Source organism: Ovis canadensis, chromosome 1, assembly GCF_042477335.2.
Source record: "Ovis canadensis isolate MfBH-ARS-UI-01 breed Bighorn chromosome 1, ARS-UI_OviCan_v2, whole genome shotgun sequence".
Taxonomy (NCBI): Eukaryota; Metazoa; Chordata; class Mammalia; order Artiodactyla; family Bovidae; genus Ovis; species Ovis canadensis.
Window position 1 is genome coordinate 94,233,773 of NC_091245.1, and position 10,161 is coordinate 94,243,933.

A 10,161-nucleotide genomic window follows, 5' to 3' on the forward strand; every position below is an offset into this window, starting at 1 on the left:
AATATCTATCAAGCACCTACCATATGCAGCCCAGGTGGCACTAATGGTAAAGAATCTACCTGCCAATGCAGGAGATGTAAGAGACTCAGATTTGATCTCTGGGTTGGGAAGATTCCCCTGGAGGAAGAAATAGCAGCCCACTCTAGTATTCTTGCCTGGGAAATCTCATGGACAGAAGAGCCTGGTGGGCTACAGTTCATAGGGTCACAAAGAGTCAGACACTACTAAAGCGACTTAGCATGCACCATAATGCAGACACTTGTGAACAGGGGAAGATGCCAAAGCCAGACTCTTGAAAAATTGTAGGAACTGTTGTAGGGAAAATGAGGCATGAGAGGATGGTCATATCCTAGGTCTGGGGTGGGTCTCTGGGATGGGCCACCAAGTGAGAGTCCTTGGCTTTGCCCAGGAAGGAATTCAAGAGTGAGCTGAAGTAGAGTAAGAACGGATTTATTCAGGGAGATACACATTCCATAGACAGAAGGTGGTCCATCTCATAAGGTGAGAGGTCCCAGGGTGTGGGGTGGTTGGTATTTATGGGCTGGATAATTTCACAGCCTAATGGGGGCAGGAGGGAATATTCTAACTATCTTACAGAAAGGGCAAGGATTTCTGGGAACTAGGGCACCACTCACTTTTTGGCCTTTTGTGTTTGGCATGGGAACTGTCCCCACCTGGGGTGTGTCATATGGCGAGTGCTAATAGATTAAAGTGAGCGCATAATTGAGGTTCAAAGTCCACTGGAAGTTGAGCCTTCCGCCATCTTGAATCTAGTAGGTTCTAACCCGTGTTTGTGGTATCCTGTTCTTAATGACTGTGTCATTCTTGCAATGATTGTGCCCAGCCCTCTGCCTTCTGTCTCAGGATCTGCAGAGTCCAGTCTGGTGGCCTCTCTCTTGCAGCTCAGGCACCATGTCTTCTGGGGAGAGTGGAAATTGTTCACGTGCCAGGGCACGCACCCTGGAGTGGGGTGGAGCAGGGTGTGGCTTGGGGTAAGGCACTGTCTTTAGCCCTCCTTCCTGCTGGTAGAAGTCTGTCACACCAATAAGGCTTCCTGTTAAGACTTGAAATGGACATTTCAGGACTTGAAATGGGAGCAGGCATGTTCTGAGTCAGCATTCAGAGACGTGGCAGGATGGACTGGGAGCCCTAGGGCAGCCTCCCACGAGCCACATATGCTTGAATAGTTTGTAGAAGTTTGGGTAAATACAAATTCTCGTGTTCCCGGGGCCATACAAATTCCACTCCACAAATGCTTCAAAACCAGCCTTCAGGGCATCGTCCCATGTAAAGGAATGTTTTCTTTGTCAAGTTTTTTAATCCTACTGTTCTTTATGTGGCCTACTCCCCCACATTCCCACAGATTCCTAGGGAGCCTTCTTTCTGGTCTGATACAGATTTATCCCATTGGAACCAGGTCAGGTGCTGGAACAATTGGAAAATATTGGGCTGGAGTGGTTTCTAATAATCACCCAAAGACAAAGGCTGGCCATGGGTGGGGATGGTGTCAGAACCAGATCCAAAGTCAGAGACAGACACTCCCCACGGCTGCTTCTGGGGGCTGCTGACCGAGATACCCAGCCCAAATTCTCCGTTGGTCCTAGGAGCTGGCCTGTCTGACCCCTGACACTTCTTGCCCACCACATGACTCCCCCTGGGTGTCCTTAAGAGGGGTCCTCGGTTATTCCAGGCCAACCTCCTCAGGTGCCTGAGGTCTCCTCACCCTGCTGCCTGGGGCCCACTGTGACCCTTAGTATTACAGTATTTATTTCACATAGTTATTGTAAAGTTTAAATTAGATAATACACGTAAACCACAGAGTAGAAGATCAGTAACTATTAGACTCGTTCTTTTTTTTTTCTGAGTAGTCTGACATGAGAACAGTCAACCAATAAGAACTGATTTTAAAAAATTCATACCGAGTATAAGCTGTTGACAAAAAAAAAATACACAACCTTAAAGTCAAGAATCATGTTTTATTCAGCAGACATTCTGAGAACTTAAGCTTGGAAGGCAGTTTTCTCAGATAGCTCTGAAGGACTGTTCCAAAATGGTAAGGGAGGAGCCAAGATATGTAGAGGAGTTTTTGCCAAAAAAAAAAAAACAAACAAACCCAAATAGGTAGTCAGAACATCAGAAGATGATTGTTAATTAAAGAAAACCAGACATCTCAAGTTAATTAATTTAGTGCTTTTTTTTTGTAGGGGAAGAAGCAAGAGTCTGCGTTCACTGAAATTATTCCTGATGCTGGGAAAGATTGAAGGCGGGTGGAGAAGGGGACGACAGAAGATGAGAGGGTTGGATGGCATCACCAACTTGATGGAGATGAGTCTGAGGAAGCTCCAGGAGTTGGTGACAGATAGGGAAGCCTGGAGTGCTGCGGTCCATGGGGTCGCAGAGTCAGACACAAGTGAGCAACTGAACTGAACTGAACTGATGCCCCTTAGCTATCTAGAGTCAGTATCCTATTTTTCTCTACCCTGAATCCCCTCAGAGTGTACAGTTGGGGGCAGCTATGGTGACTGATGGCTTGGTAGCTGCAATATCCTTTGTTTATTAATATAGCAGGTGACATTCTTTGTCCACATTATTAAAAAGGACAGAGAGGGATAAAATAGATGATTAAAGAGTTAATCCTACTAGGAGATTGTAAGTAGAAAAAATATGCGAGACCCCTGTAAATTAATGATTACTCAAGAAAGCAGGTTTGTGGGACTTACCTGTGGTCCAGTGGCTAAGACTTTGAGCTCCCAATGCAGGTGGTCCCGATTTGATCCCTGGTCAGGGAACTAGATCCCACATGCCACAGTTAAGAGTCTGAATGCCACAACTAAAAATCCCACATGCTACAATGAAGATTGAAGATCAAGTGTGCCAAAACTAAGACCAGGAACAGCCAAATAAATATATTAATTAAAAAAAAAAAAACCAGCAGGTTTGCTTAACCACAAAACCAAGCAGGCTTGCTGGGCAACAAAACCACGCAACAAAAGCATGAGACATGCCCCCAAATAGAAAAAGACCTGTGGGATAAGACCAACATCCTGGCCAGTGAACTCAGTGTTACTGATCTGCAGGACATGCTCTCTGCACACATAAAAGCAATAGTTTATGGAAAGTGACATTCAAAATGAAAGACACTCATTGTACTGAGACCTGAAAAAATTTTTCCATAGTGCCTTGACAGTCCTGACTTGGCCACATAGAGACCAAAAAACTCTGCCCAACCTGAAGGAGAGCTAATGGTGGTACCATGATGTCTACTCAAGAATGAAGAAGAAGGTGAGCTTTTCCCCCTCCCCACCTTTCCTTTGATTATAAAACTCTAGCCTACCAAGTTCTCAGGGCAGTGCCCTTTTGCCTACCTACTTGTAAGCCTCGTAAGTTGTCTTTTTCTAATAAATCACTTCTTATCTATCACTATGCCTCTCACTGAATACTTTCTGCGGTGAGACAATAAAAAACCCCTGAGCTCGGAACGCCCCTGCCCCACTGAAACAGTATTTAGCCATCTTACTGCTATATGCGTAGTGCTGTGTTAAGCACCATGTATGTGTGCCTGCTAAATTGCTTCAGTCGTGTCTGACTTTTTGCGACCCCCCTGGACTGTAGACCGCCATGCTCCTCTGTCCATGGAATTCTCCAGGCAAGAATAATGGAGTGCGTTGCCATGCTCTCCTCCAGGGGACCTTCCCAACCAGGGGATCAAACACACGTCTCTTCCATCTCCTGCACTGGCAAGTGGGCTCTTTACCACTAGTGCCACAAAAGATATGTGAAAGGTTTCTACTTTGAATCCATCAGCTAAATAATCATAAAATAGGTGTTATGGGCTTACTCTCTGCCCAGTATCATGGTTAAGAACCGTGACAAGTTATAGCATGTATGACACATTGCACCATCACTTCCTGTGAGACTTTTACTCCAGGGAGATGATATATACACAGAGAAAGTTGAATAGGAAAGTAAGACCTAACAATGCAGAAAGAACAAATATAAGCATCACAGGATGCGCACAGTCCACCGCTAAATGGGGTAGAAGATCTAGCAGGGCAGGGGAGCTCTCAGGCTAGACGTTTGAAAATCAGGAAGCCACATGGAGAAGACAAGGGGCCTGGAGGTCCCCAGCTATATAGCTGGGGTTTGGGGTGTTTTAGTTCTGGTCAAGAGAAGAGGCTAAAACATGCAACATGGACCACACTGCAGAAAAGGTGAAATACCTGGTGGATCAAGAGCTGTGAGGTCTGTTGATTGTATGATACTGTCCACTTGGCCCCTTCATTGCTGAGTAAACTGGTGTAAGTGACTTCACTTCCCTAAGTCTCTTTTGTTGCAACAGGAATAACAGCAGTTTCTACCTCATAGAAACAGTGACAGACTTAATTTTCTTGGGCTCCAAAATTGCTGCAGATGGTGACTGTAGTCATGAAACCAAAAGACACTTGCTCCTTGGAAGAAAAGCTATGACAAACCTAGACAGCATATCAAAAAGCAGAGACGTTACTTTGCCAACAAAGGTCCATCTAGTCAAAGCTATGGTTTTCCAGTGGTCGTGTATGGATGTCTAAGTGGGACTATAAACAAAGCTGAGTGCTGAAGAATTGATGCTTTTGAACTGTGGTGTTGGAGAAGACTCTTGAGAATCCCTTGGACTGCAAGGAAATCAAACCAGTCAATCCTGAAGGATATTAGTTCTGAGTATTGATTGGAAAGACTAATGCTGAAGCTAAAGCTCCAATAATTTGGCCACCTGATGCAAAGAACTGACTCACTGGAAAAGACCCTGATGCTGGGAAAAATTGAAGGCAGGAGGAGAAGGGGCCAACAGAGGATGAGATGGTTGGATGGCATCACTGACTCGATGGACATGAGTTGGAGCAAGCTCTGGGAGTTGGTGATGGACAGGGAGGCCTGATGTGCTACAGTCCATGGGGTCACAAAGAGTCAGACACAACTGAGCAACTGAACTGAACTGATCTACCTCGATGGAGTTGTAAAGATTAAAAAGTATATTTTCATATATATCAATTAACATAGAAACAGGCACTTATGTATCAATATAAGTAAGATTTATTATAGAAACATAAGAAGAAGTTATGGTATTATTTGGGGGAAACATATCCTAAGCCTGGGAAGTCATCTTGTTTGCCAGGAGAGAAGCAATAACTGCTATAGTGTGTGAATTAGAATTTTTAATTTATTTTTAAACCTATTATTTATTTACTTTTTGGCCACACCATGCAGTTTACAGGATCTTAGTTCCCCATTGTTTAGTCATTATGTTTGTCCAGCTCTTTGCGACCCATGGACTGCAGCATGCCAGGCTTCCCTGTCCTTCATTATCTCCTTGAGTTTGCTCAAACTCATATCAGTTGAATCGGTGATGCCATCCAACCATCTCATCCTCTGTCACCCCCTTCTCCTTCTGCTATCAATCTTTCCCAACATCAGGGTCTTTTCCAATGAGTCAGCTCTTCACAGCAGGTAGCCAAAGTATTAGAGCTTCAGCTTCAGCATCAGTCCTTCCAATGAATATTCAGGGTTGATTTCCTTTGTGATTAACTGATTTAATCTCCTTGCAGTCCAAGGGACTCTCAAGAGTCTTCTCCAGCACCACAATTCGAAACTATCAATTCTTCGGCACTCAGCCTTCCTTGTGGTCCAACTCTCACATCCATATACGACTACCGGAAAAACCATAGTTTTGTCGGACTTTATTGACAAAGTGGACCTTTGTCAGCAAAATGATGCCTCTGCTTTTTAATATACTATCTAGGTTCGTCAAGGCTTTTCCTCCAAGGAGCAGGGACCAAACCTGGGCCCCCTGCAGTGGAAGCTCAAAGTCCTAACCACTGGACCTCCAGGGGATTTCTTGAATTAGAATTTTTTAAAATAGTTTTCATATTTTATTTGCTCATTTATTTGATTTGGAAAACTGAAACTCCAACCACACAAGAAAGGAAAGCTCTTGAGTGTTTCCTTTATCCCAAAACCCATTTTCCTCCCATCCACCACAAGAGACAGTCCTCTTAAGATTCTGAGTAAATACACGCATGTATCCTAGGCCTGTAAGATGGGGCTGCACAGGGCTTGCCTGCCTTCTCAACCCATCTAGTTGCCACCTGGGACCTGGCTTTGGGGGTGTGGATTTTAGTTCTTCTATTTCTTTTCCTGGTAAGACTAAGCAGAGGGGCTCAAAGAAATCCAGACTGTTGTCTCCTGTCCATAAAGGGGAATGAATTTAGCAGGAAAACTTGAAATACACATTCCATTCAACCTGTTCCTTGAACAAACCCTCCACTGTGACGGCTAACAGGCCCTAACACTGGCTGATCTCCAGCCCTCTGCCTATTCCCGCTCTGGTGGGTGTATTAATGAGGAGAGCCAAAAGGCAGCTGGAACAGAGAAGGGAGAAAAAGAGTGAGGAGGAGTAAGAGAATGTAAAGAGTGAACCTTTTGTCTGTGAATAATTGAGAGTCAACTCTATTTGCAAATTGGCGTTGATAATGTCTTGGGCGAGTTGGACCTCAGGAGACTGCATTCTAGTTTTGTCATGGAAACTATGGGTTCAAAAGCAAAGCCTGCCACGTGCTTTTCTAAATGGCAACTGCTGCTATCATTACCCACAGGAAGGTGTTTCAAGGGGACAGTAACCCTGTGCAGTCCTTTGGCCATGTTGTTATGAGTAGGGAAAGGCTCTGGGCCTAGGGCCCACATAGCCTCAAAGGACAATGGTCTCCTACCAATTAGGTCTGCCAACACAGGGAGCAAGTGGCCTTTGGCTTAAAGCCCTGAATTTCGAAGCCGTGGAAAGGGACTTTGCAGCTTCCTTCAGTTTTTCTTTCAATCCTGTTTGACAGACTTCCATGGGACTTAAGTTCAGGGCAGAGTGCTATTTACAGCAGGTAGGGACTCACCATCTCTTTGCCATGTTGGCACAGTGCCTCCATTGTGAGTGAACCAGAAGGTTGGGCCACACTCATTCTGCACCCATGGGAGTGGCAAGCTGGGTCTATCTGAACACTCAGTCTGCAGATCCACTAAGGAGTTATTTCTTTAGTCTGTGGTGTCACCTCATTCATCCAGGAAGAGGCACTGGGGTTTTGCAGGGGATAGTCTGGGACTCTATTTAAGCTATGTGACCCTGGCAAATCACCAAATGACTCTGAACTTCAGCTTCTTCCTCTAGGAAGAAAAGAGGGAAAATGCTTCTGCTCAGAATTCTTGGGAGGAATATACAAGATCACAGTTCTTAGGCTGTTTCTCACAGGACCTAACCAGTATCAGTTGGTAACATTGTCCCACATCACATACCCAATAGTATAGCATCTGTGGCCTCTTGACAGGGGGAGCTCACCACTTCTGAAGTTGAGAGACCCTGGGCAGGAGCTACTGTAAGGCCGACTCTTGAATTTTGTTGTTCCTTATTGTGCTTCATAGATTCCCAGGTGGCTCAGTAGTTAGGAATCCACTTGCCAATGCAGGAGAGGTGGGTTTGATCCCTGGATTGGGAAGATCCCCTGGAGAAAGAAATGGCAACCCACTGCAGTACTCTTGCCTGGGAAATCCCATGGACAGAGGAGCCCGGTGGGCTGCAGTCCACGGGGTCTCAGAGAGTCAGACACAACTTAGTGACTACACAACAGCAGCAGCAAATTATTCTTCACATCAAGGGGGCTCCCAATATTTGAAGTCTATGGGACTTTCTCCTTGAAGGAAGTAAAAATAGTTTTCTGTCTCTGAAAAAGAACAGCTCAGATTCAAGGCAAATGAAACCGTGGAAAGCAACAAAATGCCACAGGGACCATCTGGCTACTCCAAAGGTCAAACTGTGAAAACTGGGATAAGATAGCATCTTCCCCAGGCAGGAGGAACACGAAGCCAAACAGAGCTTATGAAACCCAGAATGAAGAGTAATCATTCCAGCCAGTTCTACCGTTGATTCATGAAGAGCCTGAAAGCAGAGTAAGCTTGTGAGAAGTGAGTGGGGCTTGAGCAGGTGGATAAGGTTTGAGAGAGGAGAGCCTTCAGCCTGACTGACCATTAGGAGATGCTGCTCAAGAGAGACGGTGGTTCAGGGCTGGCAGCGAGGAAGTCTCCCATTTCACAGCCTTAACCTCAATTATTATTTAATTCTTCTAGTCATTTGGCTTTTGATGGTTGAGGACTCCAGCCAAGAAGAGGCAGAGGAAATGGAACAGAGTGTGTTGCAGAGAAATGTGCAGTAAGATGCCACTGTCCACTAGGTCACAGGGGGCCAGGTCAGGAGCTGCTTTTGCTCAGAAGACAGTGTCAGATGAGAGAATCAGGGCTCCTCGGACTTTCCCCAGTGCTCTCCCGCTCGCTGAGGTGCTGGTGAGGAGGCAGCCCCTCCTCCGGACTAGCTCCCCTTGGCCAGGCATCTGTCCACTTCCAGAACCCAAGTGACAATTCTGACCCCATCTTGCCAGATATTGCTGGGATTGGACAGCTGAAGCCAAGCAGGGAATCGTGCTGGCATGGGGCCAGCCTCACATCGGGCAAATCTGCTGACTCAGCTCCCTCTTCTTCAAAGCAAGCCCTGGGAGCTGGCATGCAGGAAGCAGCACTGAAGACTCTGAGGGCTGATGGCATGGGCCACCTGGTAGGGACTTACCAAAGCAGGTGGGGCGGCAGGGAGGAGCTATATCACCCATCTGCTACCCCCGTCCCACCTTCCAATAACTGCATGGGGGACAGAAGTACATGCTTGCCCAAGAATTTCAGGGCTTCCTTCACAAGTAGAAACAAACATCTCATAGGAGGGAATGTTGCAACACAAGAAATAAATAAATGGATCACTTGAATAATCTTCAAAAATTATGCTGGCTGTTTGGTAGCGCTTAGTGGCTTAAAAAAAAAGCCACATGTTAGGGTTGGAAAAATAAATTCAGAAAGGGATAAAGAATAATACATATATGGTCTACATAATCACCTCTTCCCCACCATGAGGTCATATTCACAGATGTTAAGGAAGACAGGCACTTGATTAGATAATATATAATACAAAAAGTGCAAAATGAAAAGTGAAATCTCTTATCCCCTTACGCAACCCTTTCACAAGGGCACCCCTTACAAGAGTTTATTACATTTTTCTCCAAGAGGAAAAAAGTTGATGCATATTCTATATACTGGTTTGTACTTAAATGTTATTAACACTCCAAAATAGTGTGAGGATTACACAACCCTGTGGGTCAGCAGCCCCATTGTGCTTTGTGGAGCCTGGAGCAAACAATGTGGGTGGTGCCCACTAGGGTTATGCTGCGTGCTAAGAGCCTGAGGAGGCCTTACAAACAGCTGTGAAAAGAAGAGAGGCGAAAAGCAAAGGAGAAAAGGAAAAATGTAAGCATCTGAATGCAGAGTTCCAAAGAATAGCAAGGAGAGATAAGAAAGCCTTCCTCAGCGATCAATACAAAGAAACAGAGGAAAACAACAGAATGGGAAAGACTAGAGTTCTCTTCAAGAAAATTAGAGATACCAAGGGAACATTTCATGCAAAGATGGGCTCAATAAAGGATAGAAATGGTATGGACCTAAAAGAACCAGAAGATATTAAGAAGAGGTGGCAAGAATACACAGAAGAACTGTACAAAAAAGATCTTCACAACCCAGATAATCACGATGGTGTGATCACTCATTTAGAGCCAGACATCCTGGAACGTGAAGTCAAGTGGGCCTTAGAAAGCGTCACTACGAACAAAGCTAGTGGAGGTGATGGCATTCCAGTTGAGCTATTTCAGATCCTGAAAGATGATGCTGTGAAAGTGCTGCACTCAATATGCCAGCAAATTTGGAAAACGCAGCAGTGGCCACAGGACTGGAAAAGGTCAGTTTTCATTCTAATCCCAAAGAAAGGCAATGCCAAAGAATGCTCAAACTACTGCACAATTGCACTCATCTCACACGCTAGTAAAGTAATGCTCAAAATTCTCCAAGCCAGGCTTCAGGAATACATGAACCGTGAACTTCCAGATGTTCAAGCTGGTTTTAGAAAAGGCAGAGGAACCAGAGATCAAATTGCCAACATCCATTGGACCATTGAAAGAGCAAGAGAGTTCCAGAAAAACATCTACTTCTGCTTTATTGACTATGCCAAAGCCTTTGACTGTGTGGATCACAATAAACTGTGGAAAATTCTGAAGG